The sequence below is a fragment of the Eptesicus fuscus genome, chromosome 2, assembly GCF_027574615.1.
Source record: "Eptesicus fuscus isolate TK198812 chromosome 2, DD_ASM_mEF_20220401, whole genome shotgun sequence".
NCBI classification, from domain to species: Eukaryota; Metazoa; Chordata; class Mammalia; order Chiroptera; family Vespertilionidae; genus Eptesicus; species Eptesicus fuscus.
In genome coordinates, this window is record NC_072474.1 from 80,079,621 (window position 1) to 80,101,457 (window position 21,837).

Here is a 21,837-nt window from a genome sequence, read left to right on the forward strand (position 1 = left end):
ATAACCCAAGGAAAATAATAAAAACTTGAAGATTTACTCCTTAAGAAACTATTATTAGACTATTTCATTCCATGTTTTACCTTTTCGTATGATACTTTGAATTCTATATTTTCATGCTTAATATTCTTTTGTGTCATAGAATAGCATCCTTGTAACTTTATAATATAACTAGTAGCCCGTTTGCACGAAGATTCGTGCAATCTGCCGGCACAGGGGACCCAGACCTTGGCTGTGGCCACTGCCTTCTGCCTTCTTTCAGGTTCGGGGCTTGGCCCCGGGCAGTGGCCTTGGGCTCGACCGCACCCAGCGTCCCTGCTACCGATCGCAGGAGCCGACCCCCAGTGGTTTCCTGCGATCCGTGCAGGCTCCCCGCTGGTGCCCAAGGCCGGAAAAGCCTAGGGCGGCTTTCCCGGCCTTGGGCTCAGCCGCACCCAGCGTCCCTGCAACCGTTTCCTGGTGGGCGTGGTTGGTGGGCGTGGCTTAGTTGGTGGGCGTGGCCTGGGCATAGAGGAGGTGCGGTCAATTTGCATATGTCTATTATAAGGTAAGATTGTAATGAAATATGATGTTACTTTAATAATATGTTATGTTTTTTTGTAGTTGTTTTTTCTATCCAATTTGATAAGTATCAACCTTGCCTGCAACATTGGAATAGCCTGGGAAGTCTGCAAAAAAGTAATAAGTCCCCACCTCAGAGATTCTAATTCTTTTGGTTGGGGATGGGGACCAGACATTAAGGTACTTTACAAAAGCTCTTTAGGTGATTCCATTATAGAGTGTGACTGAGACCCACTTCTATAAATATTATAGACTAGAGGCCTGATGCATGAATTCATGCACTAGTGGAGTCCCTCGGCCTGGCCTGCAGGGTCGGGCTGAAACTCTCCAACATCCCCTGAGGGGTCCTCGATTGCAAGAGGGTGCAGGCCAACTGGAGGGACCCCACTGTGCAAAATCAGGGCTGGGGATGGACGCAGGAGGTTGTTCAGCCGGGAAGGAACCGTGGTAGGGCTCCAGGGCATGTCTGTCCTATCTTGCTCAATCCCGATTGGCTGGACCCCAGCAGCAAGCTAACCTACTGGTCAGAGCATCTGCCTCCTGGTGGTCAGTGCACATCATAGTGAGTGGTTGAGCAGTCTAAGCATATCATTAGCATATTACACTTTGGTTGAACAGACAACCAGATGACTGGACATTTAGCATATTAGGCTTTTATTATATAGGATTCTATAATCTGTCATTATTATTTGCCTGCTTAACATGAGACCTGTCTATATATTTCACTACCTACTAGCCCAGAGTCAGATTGTGAATAAAGTATGGAACATTTCTTAATCAGATGTGAATTTAATTGAAAACATATAGTGTTCGAAATAGTCAATTTAAAAATAGAAAGAAATGAAAAAAAAAAGATATTTATTGGTACTATAGTTTGCAGTACCAATGGTATTGTTCCAGATCCATGATGTCCTGGTACTTCTATGACTAAAAGATCATTTTGCAATTTTAGCTAATAAGATTTGAATAGAACTCAAGATGGATCTACCTGTGATTGAATTCTTCGTGTAAAATCTTTTTTGGATTATCCTGATATTATTATACTAGAGGCCCTATGCACGAAATTCATGCAAGGGGCTCGGCCGGCCCTCACAGCCCTGGCTTTGTCTGGAAGGTCATCTGGAAGGATGTCCCAAAGATCATTCGGCTGTCCGATCTAATTATCATATTACACTTTTATTATTATAGAGTCTGTAGAGGAAATGTAAGTTTCTCTCACAGCTAATTTATTCCAAGCTAAATACTAGTCCATTTATTTGGTCTTTGCATGATGGTAATGACTTGCAGAGGTGGCCAGGAATATCATGTTCACATGTAAACAAAATCCCATTAAGGACCTAATTTTAGGGCAGGATCTGAATGATAAAATTCAGCAGGAGATACTTTCTTTTAAAATATTCTTCTCTATGCTTGTATTAGGAGTTTAAGTAATAGTATTTTTATCATTATATTATTGTTACTTTATTATTCACTGTCAGAGACTTCTATTTGCAGGGGTAGGATTTATGATTTTATTCATTATTCATTGTGAGTGAAGTTTAAAATGGGAGATCATTTTCAGTTTTGCAAGCCTTAATTGAATACTCATTGAGAACAATGGGTAGATTTTTCTCCATGAGTATTAGAAAGGTTATACAACAACTATCTTGTCCTCAAATGTTTTATAATAATAGGAGAATATTTATATTATAAATGTTTTATAATAATATTATAATATAATAATACATCAAAGTATTAATATGTACAGATCAGAATGCTGGGAAAACTATAATAAAGGCATGATAGTTAATATTAACTCTGAAACCATACTTGTCATATTTTCAAAAGTACTAGAATATGCAATTTCTGCTCTTAAAAGGTGACTGCCTGATAAAATTGGTTTTGACTAAGCAGAATATATTCAAGCCAATCATACAAATATCTCCTAAATGTTAAAATATTTTGACGGTTTTTTGACATTTATTTTTAAACATGAATACATATGAAATGCATATTTTGCAGGAGGCATTGTTTTGATATTGTAATTTTAGGCTAGTTATTAATAAGAGACAAGCTTTTCTAAGTTAAAAAATGTCATACTAATGAAACCCAAAGAATGCTCATTTTTTGCCTGTTGTAAATATTGATGGAGTCCCATATCAGTGACTCACCTGAGATTGCCAGCAAAAGCTGTAAAATGTCCAATGTGCTGTTGGCTTCCTACCTCAGTTGGATGTAATTCTTTTTCTCTTTGCCTGAGGATGTTCTGTGTCACAGGGCAAGCTTGTTCTATGGCACATGGGTGCATGAGAACGTGAATATCCTTACAGGCAACACTCAACCAATGGGGATGGGTGTCGGGAATAACTGCCTCAGCCTCTTATTCTCAGATGGGATGGCTCTGAGGTATGCTTCATATTGTTTCGCTGAGTGTACCCATAGGACTAGAACCCCATGGTCCAAAGAAGTGAACTGCTTACTGATGCTTTATTATTTTGAAGTTTTCTTCTTACTTTTACCCATGTCCTTATTTTTGCTTCCTGAGATCACTATCTAAAATCTCCTTCTGTATCAGCATTTATTTTGGGGGAAACCAAAACAAAGAAACTATATCTATTACTATCTGCTCTCCCATAGGATAGCAACCATGATTTGGCTTGGCCAAAGCTTTTCACAATAACCACTAGATTTCTCTGCCCTCTTTGCAGCCATATATGATCATGCAACCAATCTTAGCTAAATAGAGTATGAGTAGAAATTGTGGTTGCACCTTCCTGGTTGTGCTTTAAATGGTAAGGACATTCTGTCATTTTTCCCCTTTCTCCCTTCTCTTGAGTATACAGAAGAAAACTTACCACCTTCGCATATTTGGGAAACAGAAGCCTGGATACCAGACATGGCAGAGCCTCTGTACTAGTGTAGAAGCTTGTATTTTCAGCTATTACTTAAAAGAGAAACAAGCTTCTACCTCATTTTAGTATATCTCTGTTACAGCATCCTAAATTATATTGTGACTAGAGGCCCGGTGCACGAAATTTGTGCACGGGGCGGGGGGGTGTCCCTCAGCCCAGCTTGCACCCACTCCAATCTGCCTGTTTGGCATAAACGGGCAGTCGGACATCCCTCTCACAATCAGGGACTGCTGGCTCCCAACTGCTCGCCTGCCTGCCTTCCTGATTGCCCCTAACTGCTTCTGCCTGCCAGCCTGATCACCCCCTAACCACTACCCTGCCAGCCTGATTGATGCCTAACTGCTCCCCTGCCAGACTGATTGCCCCTAACTGCCCTCCCCTGCCAGCCTAGTCACCCCTAACTGCCCTCCCCTGCAGGCCTGGTCCCCCCCAACTGCTCTCCCCTGCAGGCCTGGTCCCTCCCAACTGCCCTCCCCTGCTGGCCATCTTGTGGCGGCCATCTTGTGCCCACATGGGGGCAGCCATCTGTGTGTTGGAGTGATGGTCCATTTGCATATTACTCTTTTATTAGATAGGATTATTGTATTGTCTACAGTAATGAAATACGGGGCTTGCGTGTGGTGCCGTGGCACCAGAAGTGACTGAGTTTGCAAGTTCCCTGGGTCTCTTCAGGGGAAATTGAGGCCAGTTCGTTCAAAAGAGATGGAGGGAGCCATCAATCAAGTAGGCTGGCCTGGGTCAGTGGGCATAGAACTTGGCTGAGAAGAGCTCTAGCATCTGGAAAAGACCTGGCTGATGAAGGCAGGGCCGGGGGTCGGGGGGATGTGGCCCCCATGACTCGCTGGGCTTGCAGCTCTTTCTCTCCCTTCAGAACCTTATCTTGGCTTTGGATCTCAGAAGACAACCAGTAACCAGAGACCAGACTCAGTGAGTGAGCACGTGTTTTGGACCATGGCCCAGTGGAGCCCGTCCCTATTACAAATATGTCTCAGAGCAGCTGGGAGCTGGTGCTTGACTTGCTCTTCTACAAGCTTCCCAGAAAGAATGCAGCTGGAGTCAGTGTAGTGATGTGGAAAAGAACAGAACTGAGGCCCCAGAAGGGACTGAATCAGAGATGGAGACCCCAGGGCCATCGATGGCAACCCATCCTGGCACCTGGCGGACAGCCCGTGGTGAAGGGAGCCACTGTCCACAGCAGGAGCTTGGATGCCTGGGCGGTTTTGACTAAGCAGAATATATTCAAGCCAATCATACAAATATCTCCTAAATGTTAAAATATTTTGATGGTTTTTTGACATTTGTTTTTAAACATGAACACATATGAAATGCATATTTTGCAGGAGACATTCTTTTGATATTGTAATTTTAGGCTAGTTATTAACAAGAGACAAACTTTCCTAAGTTAAAAAATGTCATACTAATGAAACCCAAAGAATGTTTCTCATGGCAGGGGTGACGCCAGCCCTGAGGGGGGCAGGCGATGCATTTGAACTGAAGTACCAGCAGGCATTCGGTGACCTGACATCCCAGTTCCACATCACCCCAGGGACAGCGTAGCAGAGCTTTGAGCAAACAGTGAGTGAACCCTCCCTGGATGGGGTGACCTGGGGTCGCATGGTGGCCTTTTCCTCCCTGGGAGGGGCACTGTGGGTGGAGTGCACAGACAAGGAGATGCAGGTATTGCTGAGTCGAATGCAACTTGGAAGGCCACTTACTGAATGACCGCCTAGAGCCTTGGATCCAGGAGAACAGCGGCTGGGACACTTGTGGAATCTACGAGAACAGTTCAGTGGCCAAGAGCCTGAAGGACTAGGAGTGCTTCAACCTCTGGTTCCTAATGGGCATGTCTGTGGCTGGCATGGTTCTGCTGGGCTTACTCTTCAGTTGGAAATGACCAGATCCTGACCACCCACTCACCCTCACACACCTGTCCTTCCCCCACCATGTCCCTCCTTTCAGCCACCATTGCCACCAGGAGAACCACTACATGCGGCCCATGAGCACCCTACATATCACAGGGTTGGACCTAGACCTGGGCCCCCACAATTAGTTTTCTAGAATCTCCTATACTTCTGTAAGAGTTGCCTTCCCCCGCCTCCACCTCAGTTCTCCTTGCTCGAAACCCACAGGTTCCCCAAATCTGCGCCATGGAAGCTGGCAGGTGTGTGGGAGTTTGTGGCTGGGGTAGGAACGACCCTGCCTGTTGGTGAAACCCCCTTACTCCATGGCCTCTCGAGAATGCTTTCCTGCCAGGGAGCCAGACAGTTTTCCAACCCTTTCCCCCAGAGAGACTAGATTGCCTTTGTTTTCATGTTTGCGGCCTCAGAATTGATCATTTCTTTCTTTCTTTTTATTTTGGGGGTGGGGTGGGGTGGGGTGGGGGTTGGTCACAGTAACTTTATTGTAACAGAGAAACCAGGCTGCAGTAAGTCTACACAATTAGAGTAGATGGTGGTTATCTTTCTAAAGGGTGAATGAAGCCCGACCCCAGCTGGAACACACGAAGGTTAAAACCAAAACCTGAATATCCTCTTGCCTGGTTCAGCCCCGCTTCACCTGACTTGGGACTGGAGAGGAGTGGCTGCACAACAACACTGCACTAAGGTACAAGGTCCAACTGGGCAGAGGCAACATCCCCGAGGGAGACAAGCCATCACTGAAGAGGTTGCTGCAATAATCTGCTAACCATTCTCCACCATTCTTTGTTGAGAAAGGTGAGGGTGTGGGGTGAGCAGTAAATTATGTTCTTCATTCTTCAAATGAGTAAATGCTACAGGGCGGGGTTGATGGTCAATCAAGCAGTAGAGGAGGGTGAAAATCTAGGCTGGTTATAGATCTTTGTGCCTGTGGAAAAGAACAGTGCTGATGAAGAGAAGGGGACATTGAAATGCCCCCAAGTAAGTCAAGAGGAAGAGCCTCCTCTCCTTTTTTCTTAAGACAGGAAATAGCATCTTTTTGTGTTCCTTGTTGCAATGGCAGCCAAAACGCTGGCTTTCACGAAGCACGATTTCCGTAATGTGGTCTGTTGGCGAGGCTGCTCCATCCGGGAGCACAAATGTGAGGCTGACCATTATTGCTGGAATCAGGTCTTGTCACAGAGGCTCAAATACGTGGCGTTGACACCATCAGGTGCTTTGGTTAAAGCTTCTGGAATGTTGCAATGGTGTGATTGACAGGTTTTTGGCTATGAGACGTTCCTGTACATGTAAACTCTTTCGGAAAAGCTGGAGATACACAGATGAGGGCGATTTTGGTTTAGAGCCACGAAGTTCCACGCACCAGCCACAGATGGCTCTGCCTAGTTCCCTACACATCCTTTGCGGAGAAACCATTCCAACGCTGAGTTTTAAGCACTGTGGTTGAAAGAAAGGATCCGCCCACCACCACCCACCCTCCCTCTTCCTCCCTGTGCATCTCACAGCAGCAGAGGTCGGCAGGGAGGTGGTCTCTGTTTCCTCTCATCAGGGAAATCACTGGTGACCTGGTGAATGGCATGGGCAAGGTAGCCCACGTTGCCGGAGGTGACCCCTGCCACGGAGATGCAGCGGTCCTTTGTCATGTAGACCGAGCACTCCTTGGTCAGCTGCTCCACCTGCTCCGGCTTCAGTCCTGTGAGACAAAACATGCCAATCTGGTCGGTGGTGTGCTGCCAGTTGTGGGAGGAGACCATCTGGGTCCACATGCTAATGATGCGGTCGGCCATGCCTTTCACTTCCTGCAACCATTGCTTTCGCAGATCGGGTCTTTTTCAGAAGGTGGAGGCGATCCAGCCCGTTGACAGGAGGGTTGGAATACATGGGGCAAATCAAGATCTTCAACTGTGACCTTTTTGGCCTCATCGGCATCTTTGCAGACCACAGTGAAGGCTCCCACACGCTCACCGTATAAGCCCCTGTTCTTGGCATAGGACTGGCAGAGGCAAACATTAATGCCCTGTTCGATGAAGTGGCACACAGCCCAGCCATCCTTTCGTGTGATTCCCCCAGGTCGGTTTGGGCAGAAAGACATCTCGGCTGAACTTGAAACATCTTTTCAGAAAACTGGCTCCCACCCTTAAGGCCCCGGTTCCAGAAATGGTCTGCACGGCCGCTTTTCAGCTCTTTGCTGTTCTCGCCCAGGGCCAGCTCTGCAGGTGCCTTACAAAACTCTGCCAGTCCCCCAATGGGCAGGTATTCCTTGTCCAGGTTTTTTGCAGCAATCTGGGCCTCTGCCTTCCCGATACTAGGGAACACGTAAGGCTTTCCATTATCATCCCGGTAGGCATCAACTCCCAGATTCATCTTTTTGCTGTTGGTGTCTCTTTTAAAGGCTTCTGTGACTCCCAGGATGGGATCCAGTGATGTCAATGGGGTATTAAAATCCCCTATTATGATCATATTGCTGTCAATCTCCCCCTTGATATCTTCCAGATGTGTGGGTATTTTATTTTATTTTATTTTATTTTATTTTATTTTATTTTATTTTATTTTATTATGTATTTGGTTGTTCCTGCATTGGGTGCATATATGTTTACCAGAGTTATATCCTCTTGTTGTATCAATCACTTTAGTATTATGAAATGCCCTTCCTTGTTTCTTGTTATGACCTTCACTGTGAGGTCTATTTTGTCATATATACCGGTAAGTATTCCTACCCCAGCTCTTTTTTCATTTAAATTTTTCTGAAAAATATATTTCCATCCTTCACTTTCAGTCTGTGTGAGTCCCTTGTTCTGAGGTGGGTGTCTTGTAGATAGCATATATATGGGTCATGTTTTCTTATCCATTCAGCCACACTCTGTCTTTTGATTGGAGCATTAAGTCCATTTACGTTTAAAGTTAATAATGATACGTACTTGTTTGTAGCCATTTTTATTCTTTATGCCTGTGTTCCTTCTTCCCTTCCTATTTCTTCTTTTTACAACAGTCCCTTTAGCATCTCTTGCATTGCTAGCTTGGTAGTGATAGCTTCCCTTAGTCTTTTTTTTTTTTTTTTTTTGTCTGTGAAGCTCCTGATTTCACCTTCAATTTTGAATGATCACCTAGCTGGATAGAGTATTCTTGGATTCTGTCCCTTTCTTTGCATCACTTTGTATATTTCATTCCATTCCCTTTTGGCCTGATGTGTTTCTTTTGAGAAATCATCTGATAATTTAATGAGAGATCCGTTGTAGGTAACTCTCTGTTTATCTCTTGAAGCCTTTAAGATTCTCTCTTTTTTGTTAACATTTGCCATTGTAAGTATGATCTGCCTTGGTGTGGGTATTTTGGGGTACATGTTGTTTGAGACTCTCTGTGCTCATATGACCTTTTTCTTCCCCACATTAGGAAAGTTTTCTGTCATTATTTCTTTGAATAGTTTTTCTAATCCTTGCTCCTCTTCTTGTCCTTCTGGAACCCCTATTACACATATGTTACTTTGTTTCATGTTGTCCTAAAGCTCCCTTAGGCTCTCCTCCTGCTTTCTAATTTTTTTTTTTTTTTCTAATAGTTGTTCAGATTGGGTGTGTTTGACTGCCCTATCTTCTAACTTACTAATTCGGTCCTCTGCTTCTTCTAGTCTACTGTTGAAACCTTCTATTGTGTTTTTTATTATAGCTATATCATTTTTATTTCCTCATGATTCTTACATAAGTTGCTTTTTTCATCCATCCAGTTAATTCTGAATTTTTCTGACACATTGCATGCCTCTACTTCATTTAGTTCCTTTTCTGGCGATTCCACCTTTTCTTTCCTTGGGAGGTTTTCTTTTTCTCCATTTTTTGCTTTCTCTTTCTGGCCCTGAGCACCCTGCTTGGGATTTGAGAGTTTGAAGAACCAATCATGGCAATGGTCTGGAAATCGTTAGCCCAGAGGCCAGGTCTGCCTTGAGTCTCACACCTTTATTGTCTCTGCTCTGAGTTGTATCCCTGTATCCCATAGATCTGATCCCTCAGTTGTCTGCTTCAGATGCTCAGGGTGGTGGGAGTGTGTGCACAGTTCCTCTGGTGTGCAACTCCTTGTGAAGACCCAGTGCCCTCTGGCATGCAATTATCTGTGTGGCCCCAGAAGCTGTGTCAGGTTTATACCTTAGGTTCCTCTGGCAGCGCATTTATGGCACCTGGCTAGGCACACAGGCTTGCTCTGGGTTGCTTGGGCAGTGCTCCCCTGTGGCCTGAGTGGGGTGCATGCTGGGTTACTCCAGGTTGCCCCCGGCAGCAAGGCCCTGGGCTCGGGTGGAGTGGGCGCAGGTTGCTCAGTCCTTACTTTTTGTCACCTGGCGTGAGAGGCATGTTTGATTGTTCCAGTTTGCCCCTCCCCAGTGTGAGTGGGAGCAGGTTGCCCTGGGTCACTGAGTTCACACTCTCCTGTCGCCCAGAGTGAGGTGCATGATGGTTTGCTCAGGATCGCCCTATCAGGACTATCCTGGGGGCTGGGGTGGAGTGGGTGCAGGTTGCTCTGGGTTGCACAGTCAGAGCTCCCCTGTGGCCCTGAGTGTGGCCTGCACTGGTTTGCTCTGGGTCACCCCTCCTGGGTCACGCCAGCAGGGCTGTTCAGGGGGCCTTGGTGGAGCATTCACAGGTTGCTCTGGGTCGCACAGGTTGCTCTGGGTCACACAGTCCACGCTCTTTGTGGACTGATTGGGGCATGCTCTGGATTGCTCTGGGTTTGGGGGTGGAGCAGGCGTTGGGTGGCTCCCATTCAGGCTAGCAGCACAGTTCTGGGGCCTGGGGTGAGGGTGGGGCACAGGCTTCCCTTTGGCTTACACTCACTGTGGGGTCTTGGAGCCAGATCCCAGCGGGCTGCTGAGGAGGCCTGGTGCGGTAGCTCACTCTGGCAGCACGTGCGCTCCCTGCAGACATCGGGAAGCCTGACGGGAGGTACTGCACCACTCACTGCCAGGACACAGCGGTGGTTCCATGTGGGTTATGGCTCGCAAGCGGCATTCTCTAGTTGTCCTCTGCCCTTCCTTATTGAAAATTGTCTCCTCAGCTGTGTCTAATTTGTTAATTCAGGGTGGATGCTCTCTGATTTAGTTGCTTTTCTGGCCTGGCCCTAGGAGGAGGTGCACAACACTATTGCCTATTCAGCTGCCATTTTCTATTCCAAAATATTAATAAATCTATTTTTTTAAAAGGTCATCTCCAAGCATTTGATGAACACTGGAGGATGAGAAGCAGGGCATTAATCAGCCGTTCTGAGGGTCCTTTGTGAATTGTCCATGCTATTATGTTAGCATTCTTATTTTCAGTTTTTTAGCATATTTTTTGTCTCTGATAATATTTCATTTCAGGCACTGAGTTTTTAATCACAAGTTTTCCATGGATATTTATTCCCTAAGATATTTCCTGCAAAGTGCCTATGAATATTTAACTTGAGGATGGCTGCTTTCTGATGGGAGTGTGCTGTTCAGCATTTGCGTTGGTTGCTATTTTCTGTATCAGTGTGCTCTTGGACTATTTCATTCATTGATTCTTCTATCCATCCATTTACTTATTCATCCATCCATTCATTACTATTTCAGGCACTGTAGTAAGCAATGTTACTTTCCATTTGGGGATCAAACTAAAGAGAGTTGCCTTCATTGGAAGCATCATGGCAGTGCATTGATTTATCTCCCAAGCACCCACCTTGTGGCACTAGTTATGGTAGTATTATCTGTAATCATCCAATGGCCATGAAAGGAACTTCATGTTTTCATATATCCCTGCCTTTGGTGATTATATTTCCATTATATCATTTAATGACAGTATTATTCTATAAGAACATTAGGTTTTATTTTGTAATAACTTAAAGCTAAACTTTTTTACTTGCCCTGGATATATTCTCCAATTTGTTAGTAATGACTCATTTTTACCTTGACATATTAGAGATTTGTAGTATATCTGGCTTTGCTTTTAAATAAAAAGGTGATTGTTTTGATCCTTCTAAACAAGTTGAAGAAGGAAAATGCAGGGTTTTTGTTGCTAGAACAAGGCTTTGGAGAACACACAGAGCCATTAATACAGAGAAATTTTATGTTCTGAAAAGGTCGATGACTTATATTGGCTGATATTACTTTGAGCCCTGGTTTTCTTTATCATTAAGTTCTCCTGAATACATTATTGTTAATTCTCTTTGTTAACCTAATGAATTATTCTATATATAATATTCATGTTTAAGTGGTGTCATAGGGGTAAAAGAAAAAAGCATTTTGTTAACAGAAATGTGAAAACTAAAATACAAAATGAAAAAAAAAATTATTCTGTTTCCTTTTGACTTCTTCATTGATTTCAGTAAAAAGACATCAAAAGTTTAGTGCTATCTCAGTCTGTCTTTTATAAAAACAACTCTGTGTCTCCTATTTGAATTTAATGTAGAATTGACATCCCGAGTGCAGCCCAGAGAACTTTCGGATTATGAGCACTTTAGTTTTAAAGTCATATCTTAAACTATATATAGAAAGGTAATTGACTTGAATGATTTATTCATCATTTCCTCATTATAGTCTTCTTCAATTTGATATGAGGAAGTGGGTGTCCATTAAGTAATGTAGGAATGAAGAGTGTGATAAACATTAGTATTCTGTTCTTTATGCTACCTGCAATACTATTCAGTGAGGAAACTCTGAAGTGCATGTGGTAAAAGAAACGCATCTTCTAATACACTTAAATCACTTTTCAAACAGCCGGAAATGGTATGCCTCTCTTCTCCAAAGCCTGGCAAATTAGGCTATTTTAATGTGATAAAATATAGTCTTGATGAAAACTTTTATTTTTAGTTTGGTATCTTATAAAGGATGCTTTCAAAATCACTGTGTCTGTATATGTGTCTGTCTGCCCCCGTATGCTGTCATAGACAGTTGGCATCCCCTTGGCAACTTTGCAGGATCAAATTCCTGCATTCAGTATTCAGTGCAAGGAACACCAGCACTGCCTCTTCTTCCCATCTGCAAATGGGAGAAAATCAATCTCTTATATTTGAGTCTTTTGAGTCTTTTGTTGTAGTCATATAGTTATAAAAATTATAATAAGCACCTTTGGGGCAGAGAAATGTTTATTCAATTTTGTGTCAGCAGATCCTTGCCCATACCTGGCTCATAGAGGAGGTACTCAAGAAATCTTTCTTATTAATCAGGGGAATTTTTTTATAGGAAATTATAGCATTGTTTTTGAGTTGGTTTGGAAGTTTTAAAATGTGCAGTAAACTACTTGGTGATGATCACAGCCAGAAGTGAGCAGGATGATTCGCGGGAAGCTTCTGCAAAGTCTATTCTGCTTTCCTTCTTCCTTCAGAATCTCCTAGGAATGCCTGTCACTTGTGGGAAATAACCCAGAGATTCTGGGAAATGTAGTCCTCAGGCTTTCAGACCCTGTGGCACTGGGATGAGTATAAAAGTGGGAGACTTTCCAAACTGCCAAAAGGTAATCCAGCAGAAAGTTCTAGGTACAACTTTTACAAAATTCACTTGGAAATGTCTGTATGAGTGTCAACCATGTGGTAGAATTCAGTATGATGGGTCTACATCTTAGACTTATACAAGGATTGATTGCATGCAAGTTTCAAAATGATCTAATTTGCATGTTTCACTATACAATTTGAGATTATACTAGTACATACAGGCGATTCTGATGTGTGTTGTTTGGGGGTTTTTCTTATTGGTATGCTCATTGAATTGTCACTTTGAGAAGTCCTTGAAATAAGATCTAGCTATGGGAAGACCTTGGGAGACATTCCTAGTGGGTACTAAGATTTTCTGTCACTCAAAGTTACAATGTTACAAAGCTGAGCGGACTAACTATTGATCTTAATAGGTTAAACAGGATCTGTAGATGTCTTCCCCCTCCCCCAAGTTTGGTTAGATAACTGCAAAGAGGGCAAAACATTTGTAACATCTATACATTTTCCCTTATAGGTTTGTCTTTGTTGTGAAATTATTTTTGTTAATTTTTAGAAGGCTTCTACCAAGAACTGGGAGAAATGTGTCCTCTTTAGTGTCTTGAATGAGGCATGCTGTTCCCAGGCCCACAGTGTGCCCTCAGAAAGTAATAAAAAGGAGTTTGAAAGAACTGTCTCCCCATTCTCTAATCTTGAATAATGCTTGGTACATGGTAGGGGCATAATGTATTTTGTCAAATGAATGAATGGCTAAAGTAAGACATTATTATTTAGTGTATCAACGTTTAGAATGTTTTTACTTTATTTTATTTTGAGACATCTTTTTTATGTGGCTGAAGGCTGAAAAGTGAGTTTGGCTTTTTTTCACATTATTCTTCAATATTGACTCATTGCTACACATCTCCTTCCAGAAAACTATCTCCATGGGGGAGCCAGTAAGGTCAACTACCAAATACCTTCTTTCTATAGATAGGAGCACTGTGTTTGAGACATTGGTATAGGAATTAATATAATAGTGCATCAGGAAGACTAATGAGTTGAAAGATTTGTACTACAAATTGTTATTCAGCCATCAGGACTTAGGTTTCTATGGTTTAAATAAACTATTTCTTGTCTACCTATTCCATTTTTTTTACATTCATGATATTTTATAGTTCCTATCTTAATTATTACATATTCATTTTATTTGAACTCAATTTATCCATGTTTATTGAGTGTTATACCAACAAAACTATATCATCCCTCCTCTCAAAAATTTGCATCTTAGTTGTCGAAAGAGATGGCAAACTAAAATTTTAATATTTTAGGTGAAATATTTGCATAGAGATGATCATTGGCTGCAGTAAAAAATATAAACTAAAAATGTATTTTATTTACAGTGGGGCTATGGGACTTGAAGAATATGTTATTCAATTTATATACCTACTAGGGGCCCAGTGCATGAATTCATACACCTTGAAAGGAACTGTGGGTCTCGAGGCTGTGGTGGGCACAGGAGCGGGTCTCGGCCCATCCTCATCGCCCCCAACCTGCCCCTCCCACTGGCAACCCCTCTCTACCGGCAGCCCCACTCCCGCTACCATTGCTGATGGCGTGGAGCAATTGGGGCTGGTGCCAGCAGCAGGTGCAAGCGGGGTCGGCACTGTCAGCAGGTGTGAGTGGTGGCTGCTGCCCTGATTGCCCCTCAGGAGCAGGGGGAGGTGGAGTAGCCCTCAGAGGCCATTGGGACTGGTGCCAGATGCTGGCAGTGGGTCCAGGTGTGAGGGGGTTGGCTCTGGCAGTGGGTGGGACCTCGGCACATGGGGCAAAGAATTTTCAGTAACCACCAGAGGCTCACCCCGATGACAGCAACCAGCGGCCCACCTTGGTCTAGCACCCCTGCTCACCTGCTCCACCATCCTGCTGCAGCCGACACTCACCATGTTCCACGCTCTACCACCCACTGATGATACCCGCCATGTTCTGTGCATGCACCGTCTGGTGGCCAGCACACATCATAGCCACCGGTTCTTCTGACGTTCAGTCTATTTGCATATTAGGGTTTTATATATATAGATACCTAGTAACAATTAAAAGGCTCTCAATTAATGTGTAATACATTGATGAATAAATTCTGAGCAATATTATTAGTAGTAATGAACAATTAAAAGTATATTTTCTATTGCCTTTTCATGTGAAATAATTTTAAGAGCCAATTTTAAATGTTTAAGATGGACACAATTCTATACTAAATTCTTCTGAGTTTATCTTGTATACTCTCTATATATGTTTCAGGTATACAACATTATAATTTGACATCTGTATATATATTCTATTTTTTTTCAACTGAGGCTCTTTTGTGGCCAGCATGTTAAAACACAGCACTGCTTCTAAATTAGAGGTAGATTAGGAAGTTTGCTTTCATTCTGTGGTAGTGATGTGTCAGAGCCAGCAGCAAGAGCACCACACAGCCTGCTGGTCTGACTGGCTCTGAGTGGCAGTGAGTCCATATATTCTTCTAAATTCTCTTATCCGACTACGCCAGGGCTGGTTATTCTCGAACCCTGCCTGCTATACTAACTGTTGGGAACTTAGTTCAAGTTCTTCCTTTACCCTCTGCTCACTAGTAACAGGTGTTAGGTCCGAGCCCCTCTGCTTGGTGCTGGGCCTCCTAGGACACCGGGTCTTAGACGGAGAAGCCATGAGAGGTTGTGGGTGTACAAGAAGAGTCTTTATTGCAGAAGCCAAATAGCCATCAGACAAGAACAGTTCTCAGCAAAGTCCATGCAGGCAGGCAGCCGGACACTGGCTGGTGAACATATATCTTTCCCATAAAGCAGCACAGTCTCTGTACCCACAGCTATTATCTGAGCAGCCGCATGCTGCCTCCTGGACTCACCGCCTCACATCGTAGCAGTACCTGAGCTCTCTGGCTCAGCAGCTTCTCCTGTCTCTCCTGCCCAGCTGCTCTCTCCAGCAGACTTCTTCTCACTCCATCCTCAGCCGACTCCAGCCGACTCCAGCCAACTAGCTGGTCAGTAACTTACTTTTATACCATTTAGACAAAGAAGGCTTCATGCCAATAGTTACATCAATCATATTGGCTACTGAAGGGCACGGTATACCATGTGTCTTTGCACCCGCTCATGGTATATTGGCCTGATTAGGATTCCCAGGCTCAGAGTCCTTGAACATTCCCTTTAGGCACATGCTCAGAGCGGCCTTTAGTCCTTCTGGTGCATTGATAATAAGGCCTTTGTGCTCCCACCGGCCTTGACTATCCGGGGACCTGGCATGGTTCCCACATGATGGAAGTGCAGAGTTTCCATGTCTTTGAAAATTAGTGCCTCCTGTGCTACTATGGCTACCTCCACTTTATGTTTCACTCTGAAGATACTATTGGAAGCATTTCCCTGGATTTGTTCAATGGGTGGGCTCAAATCTAATTCAAGGTATACCCAGAATAAAATTTACCCCACTTGAGCAAAAGATTTTACTGACTGTTAGGAACTCTCTTGACTCATCCTTAACTCATAACCGATTCATGTTCCCGACATATCACACCAGCCTCCTACGGCTTTTCTTCCCACATCACACTACTAACTCCACATGGCACTACACCACCGCTCCTCAGGCCGACAGGATCCCTGTAATATATTTTTACAAAGATATGCAAGAAAGAACACACATGGCTCTCCCACACATCTCAAAACAATCATACAGATCATGCAGAAGGAAGTACAATTTATTTTAGTTTTATATCCCTGTTTTTAAAACATAAGTAGGCAGATACAAAGATGCTGCTGCTGTGATAATCTTTATGGTCAAAAAAGATCCTTTAAAATGTTCAGCAAATACATTCCTAGGGTTATTCAGTTTCTAAAATAAATTTAGTTTAGTTGATAGGGATCAGTTCACCCACTGTTTTTAAAATGAATTTTAGGTCCTTTTTTGCATTCATTCTCCATTACTATTATTCTCCTCCTTATAAAGGTACCTAATCTAGATTGTCAAGAAAAGTCTACTCTTGCATTTCAAATATCAGAGAGCTTTATTATTGCCAGCATTGGAATCCCTGTTAAAAATACAACAGAACCAAGACAATAAATTGGGGCACATCCAAGTCAGGATGCATCATAGATACCAGAAACAAGAAGGTAATTGTTACAATGTGGGAGGATATCCTTTGGGCATTCAGGTTTTTACAGGCTACCTCAGTTTCAGCATTGATATTTTATGGGTGCTCTGTAGCAATAAACTGTCATCCAGGAGGCCTGGATCCGCATCTTAGATCTGCTGCTTTGTGCTTGTGTGATCATAAACAAATCATCATTTTTCTTGGTCTCAACTGTCTCCTAAGTAAAATTGGGTATCTACCTTTATATTATGCTTTATAAATGTAATACAACTCAACTGGAACACACACACACACACACACACACACACACACACACACACACATGCACACATTTTTATTAGATACAACTCTAGAGAAAACCTCAGGAGGAGTGTGTGAGGAGTATAGCGAACATCTATTATAGCCATTTTATATAATCTTCAAAACTACTATAGTGTTAAGCTCTCCCCTCCTCCTCATTACATACTGGAAAATAGAACCCAGAAAGCAGAAACACTATGTATAATGTCCCCAAACTAGTAAATGGTGTAGCTAAAAGTTTAATCTCTTATACTAAACTATCCAAAATTACCATTCTCTAAAAAGGTGGTATTTTAGTTATATGTGACTTAAATATATCAAAATTCTAGGAGGTACTTAAGTATTCAAATAAATTGATGATTTTAATAACTTTTGTCTTAATGAAAGTATATTCTTTTTGTAAGATTAATTTTTTATATTTGGATGTTTAGACTTAAAAAATCTATATTAAATTATAGAGCATTAGATATTTTTGCATGTGCATATTTGTACATATTTCTGGTTTCCTCTAAGGCAAATTTCTGCATAAAAAGGTATAAACTTTTTTGAACCTCTTTATTCATGCTAAAAAATCATTTTCTGAAAAAATTGTCTGTAACTATTTATATTTTCCCTATATCATTGGAGAATATATTATAATGAGCATATCATTGTGTTTGTTTACATAATATTCCAGCAATGAAGAGTATAATTTATACAAAGATTTACTAAAAAAAGACATTTTTGTTTCAATTTACATGGATTTAACTATGTTGAAGGTAAACATTTGATTTTATATGAATTTTTAAATTTACCAACTTTATCTAGGATTTAATTTGTTGTAAGAGGTGAGGTGAAGATATGTTTGGGAATTTTTCCTACTTGCTAGCTAATTTACCAAACATTCTTTGTTTCTCAGCATAATTTCTTTATTGATTTTTAATACCTCACTTATAACATGTTGTTTTTTTTACTTATTAATACTAGACTATATGAGTCTAGAGGTATGGTGACTCTGAGAAAAATCAGAATTCTTTCACCTGCAGCTTGAGGGCCTTTTCCTTTGCCAGATCACTCTGATGAGTATGACTCATGGGTTCTGGAAGCACAAACAGAGACTTAAAAGAAGATTCTGTCCAAAGTTCCAGACGGGAAGATTGAGGTGCATGCTAGCAGAGCAAGTTTTTCTACATCTTGATACTAGATAGGATTTGGATTGAGAGTGGAGGGAGAAGCCATGACAATGGAAAAAGAAGGAATGTCATATAATTCTGGAAGGGGGGGCAGCATGGGGCAGGGTCCATTAGTAGATAATTTTTCTTTTAGAGAGGAGCTTCTTAAACTTTAATGTACATATACATATCACATGATACACTGTTAAAACACATATTTTAATTGAGTAGGCTTAAGATGAAGCCTGAGAATATGCATTTCTTCCAAGATACCAAGAGATGAAATTGCTAGTGGTCTATGGGCCTCACTTTGAGTTAGCAAAGGGTATAAAATACCAGGAAGCTACTTGGAAGTTGACCCAGTGACCGACAATTCTTATAACTGTCCAGGGAGAATTAAATAGCAGTCATCCTATTGGCCATCAATTCAAAGTGACATTTGCCTCACAGCTTTTGCTTCTCCTCAGCTCCATCATACTGTTACTTATGAAGAACCCAAAAGCAGATTGGCTGGCAATATTAATTGAGCCCTCTATTAGAACAGAAATTGGAGATTTGGACAATTTGGTGGGAGTGGCAAAATGAAAGATAAGACTTGCTTAATGTCCAGTATAGGACTAGATGTGGACAGTTTGAAACTGGGGTAACAGGAAACATACAATCCTTTTAACATTCCACTTTAGCATGGATGACGGATTGAAACAAGAGGTAAGACAGGAATAAAGACACAGGAGCTGTAAAAGTCTGGAGGAGAAATGATAGTGTTCTAAATTGAGATTGAGATAGGCAATTGAGATAGGAAAAAGAGAGACTATATGGAGAGATGTTGTCAGTAGAAGTGATGGAATTTAAACCTTGATTTCATGAGTGGCATAGAGGAGAGGAAGAAATCTTGAATAATATCCAGTCTTAGAATTTGGGAAACTGGATCTTAATATTGATTATTGAGCTAGAAAACATTTACAAAGGCACAGGAAGTGCTGTTTGCTACTTATTATTCAAGAAATATGATGAGTGAATTTTGGGTGGAGATTTGAAGAACGGGTGAAAATTAGAGAAGCAGAGGTGGTGATGATTTTTTCAGCAGAATGAATGGCAAGTGCAAAGGTGTAGGGATATGAAATGTCATGAGTAGCTCACTATATAACTGTTGATGAGAGTGTATGGGGCAGGGAGCAGAGAATGAAATGAGCCTTGAAAAGTAGGAATAGGTAAAAATCTCGGAAGTTTTTGAATGCTAAACAAAGACTTTCAAATTGTTTTTAAAATTAAGAAAAGCCATTCAGGAATTTAAGCATAGGAATAACAGAATCTAATACAGAATTTAGGAAAAGAGAGAAAAAAAACCATCACTTCACCAATGCATTTTATGTAACAGGTTTTTATTAATTGTCTTATTTTAGCATGGGCGATAAATGGCATTGGGCTTCTTAAAAGCTGATGATGAATTGCTGTAACACCATTATTATGACACAGGGAAACTTTCCTTTAAGTGCACCCTGTGTTAGTATTCATTGTTAAGCTGAGCTAGTTAGCTATGATTATATTACTTTTTATATATTTATTTTTTAAGAAAATAATTTTCATTTAAATAAAGGGAAATAAAGTAGAGTTGATAGTTATAGTCAAGTGATAAGTGATAATATAACTTCTTATGTTTTCAGTTTTTGTATTGTTGAGATTTTGAACTCCAACTTCTCTTCCATTTTCTTCACCAATAAAAAGAGATATATAATGTATGTTCAGTGCTCCCACAGTGCAAAACTTTGAAATGTTATGAAAAAATTTTAATTTCTATAGGTGTTTTGATTTTTTTAACTGAAAATACTCTCCATTGTAAATCAAAATAAAATTTTTATTTCATATCTTTTGTTGATATCAGCTTTGCATATGTCAGATAGTGATTGTGGCCACCGCTGATGGGAAATTCCAGCAGGTCCTAATTATGCAAGAAGTTCATCAGAAGGCTGATGGATCTTAGGGCTTCAGCAGGGCTGAAAATATGCATATTATTACCTGCTGCTGAACAGCTGTAGACATTTCCCCTAACCTGATAATCTTTTCCTGTTTACCTGCTGCTGGTGGCATAGCAGAAGGAATTTCCCCTAACCTGATATTTTCCTGTTTATCAAACTATACCTGTTTGCATTCCTAAAGGGCCAATGTTTTTTTTCCAGCAAATAAAAAGCTGAGATTCAGGGAGCCCCTTCCCTAGAAAGTGGAGCCTCCCCTGGCTCCCCCATGCCTCCCAAATTCATATTTCATGTCTAGTATATCTATGTATGCACAGCCCCTTCTCCAGATTCCTGAACCTTAGCAGTGAAAAGACCCTAGCATTTATGGCACCTCAACAAGGGACATCTGGAGAAGAAGATTGGTCAGAGTGAAGAAAAGAAGTTAATCATTGGTAAAGGTGGGTTCACCAGAAAATTCGATGGGGAGATTCACTGTGTGTAAAGCCCTTACCAAGTTTTGGAATTCGTGATCCAGAGTGGGCAGGAATGTCTTTTGTTTCAAGTCAGGCCATAATGGGGAAGAATTTGATCAAAAGGCAAAATTATAAAGAAATTAAAATGTCAAAAGCTACTTTTTAAAATCAGGCTCAAGGAAAAAGAGTACCGTTGTCATCTTTAACTAAGGGGGTTCTTGTTCTGCTTCTAGTGTGGAAAGACTTGACAGCTAGAGAGTGGAGCTGTTAATCCTCTCGCCAGGGAGCTCTCTGATGCTTTGTTTAAAGACTACCCTAGGACAGTGGTTGGCAAACTCATTAGTCAACAGCGGCAAACTGGCTCACGAGCCGCATGTGGCTCGTGAGCCACAGTTTGCTGACCACTGCCCTAGGACACCTTGGGACAGGCAGATTTTAGCTAAAATAACTTTAAAGGGTGGTCAATGCTATAGAGAGAAATTTCCAGGAAAAGAGCTGTGATTTGTTGAGTCTTATCTATGTTTTTTGATTGTGGTTTTTATCTGTCATTTTTATTTGGTTTGATGTTATTGTTAGTTTATTAAGCATGCCTTTAGTTTAACTGGGAAAAGAAACCACCTGGGCGGCCAGACCATTTACTGAAGTTCCCCAGAGGAAACAGGATGTGGGGGTGGGGAGACACGTGGTGATCCTGTAAAATGGATGCCCACTCCCAAGAGTGCTAAGAAAAGTCTCATCTTCGCCATGTTTCTTCCTGGTCCGACATTTAAAAATTTAGCAGAATTTAGGAATGCATCTGGGATTTCTGTACTCGTAAGGAGAGAAAGCTAGCTTAAAACAAAAGAGCACTCTGTCCAATTTTGGACAGGTTTTAGGCTAAACTCAATCTCTTTGCAGATGCTATAGAATAACCCCCACGACTGTTTTTCTCAAAAAACAAACAAACAAACAAAAAGATGGTGAAAATGACCCCCCCCCCAAAAAAAAAAAAATACAGGCTGAGTTTGGGCAATAAGATTGGTATTTCCATAACAAAGGGTAGTTTTTGAATAATAAT

At 41.7% G+C, this 21,837-nt stretch overlaps 2 pseudogenes; one reads left to right on the plus strand and one right to left on the minus strand.

Annotated features, from left to right (window-relative positions):
* The first annotated feature begins 4,420 nt into the window (after window positions 1–4,420).
* LOC103285060 (bcl-2-like protein 1) lies at window positions 4,421–5,343 on the plus strand (annotated as a pseudogene).
* Window positions 5,344–6,846: 1,503 nt separating this feature from the next.
* Window positions 6,847–7,786, minus strand: LOC103285059 (aspartate aminotransferase, mitochondrial-like; annotated as a pseudogene).
* Window positions 7,787–21,837: the final 14,051 nt, after the last annotated feature.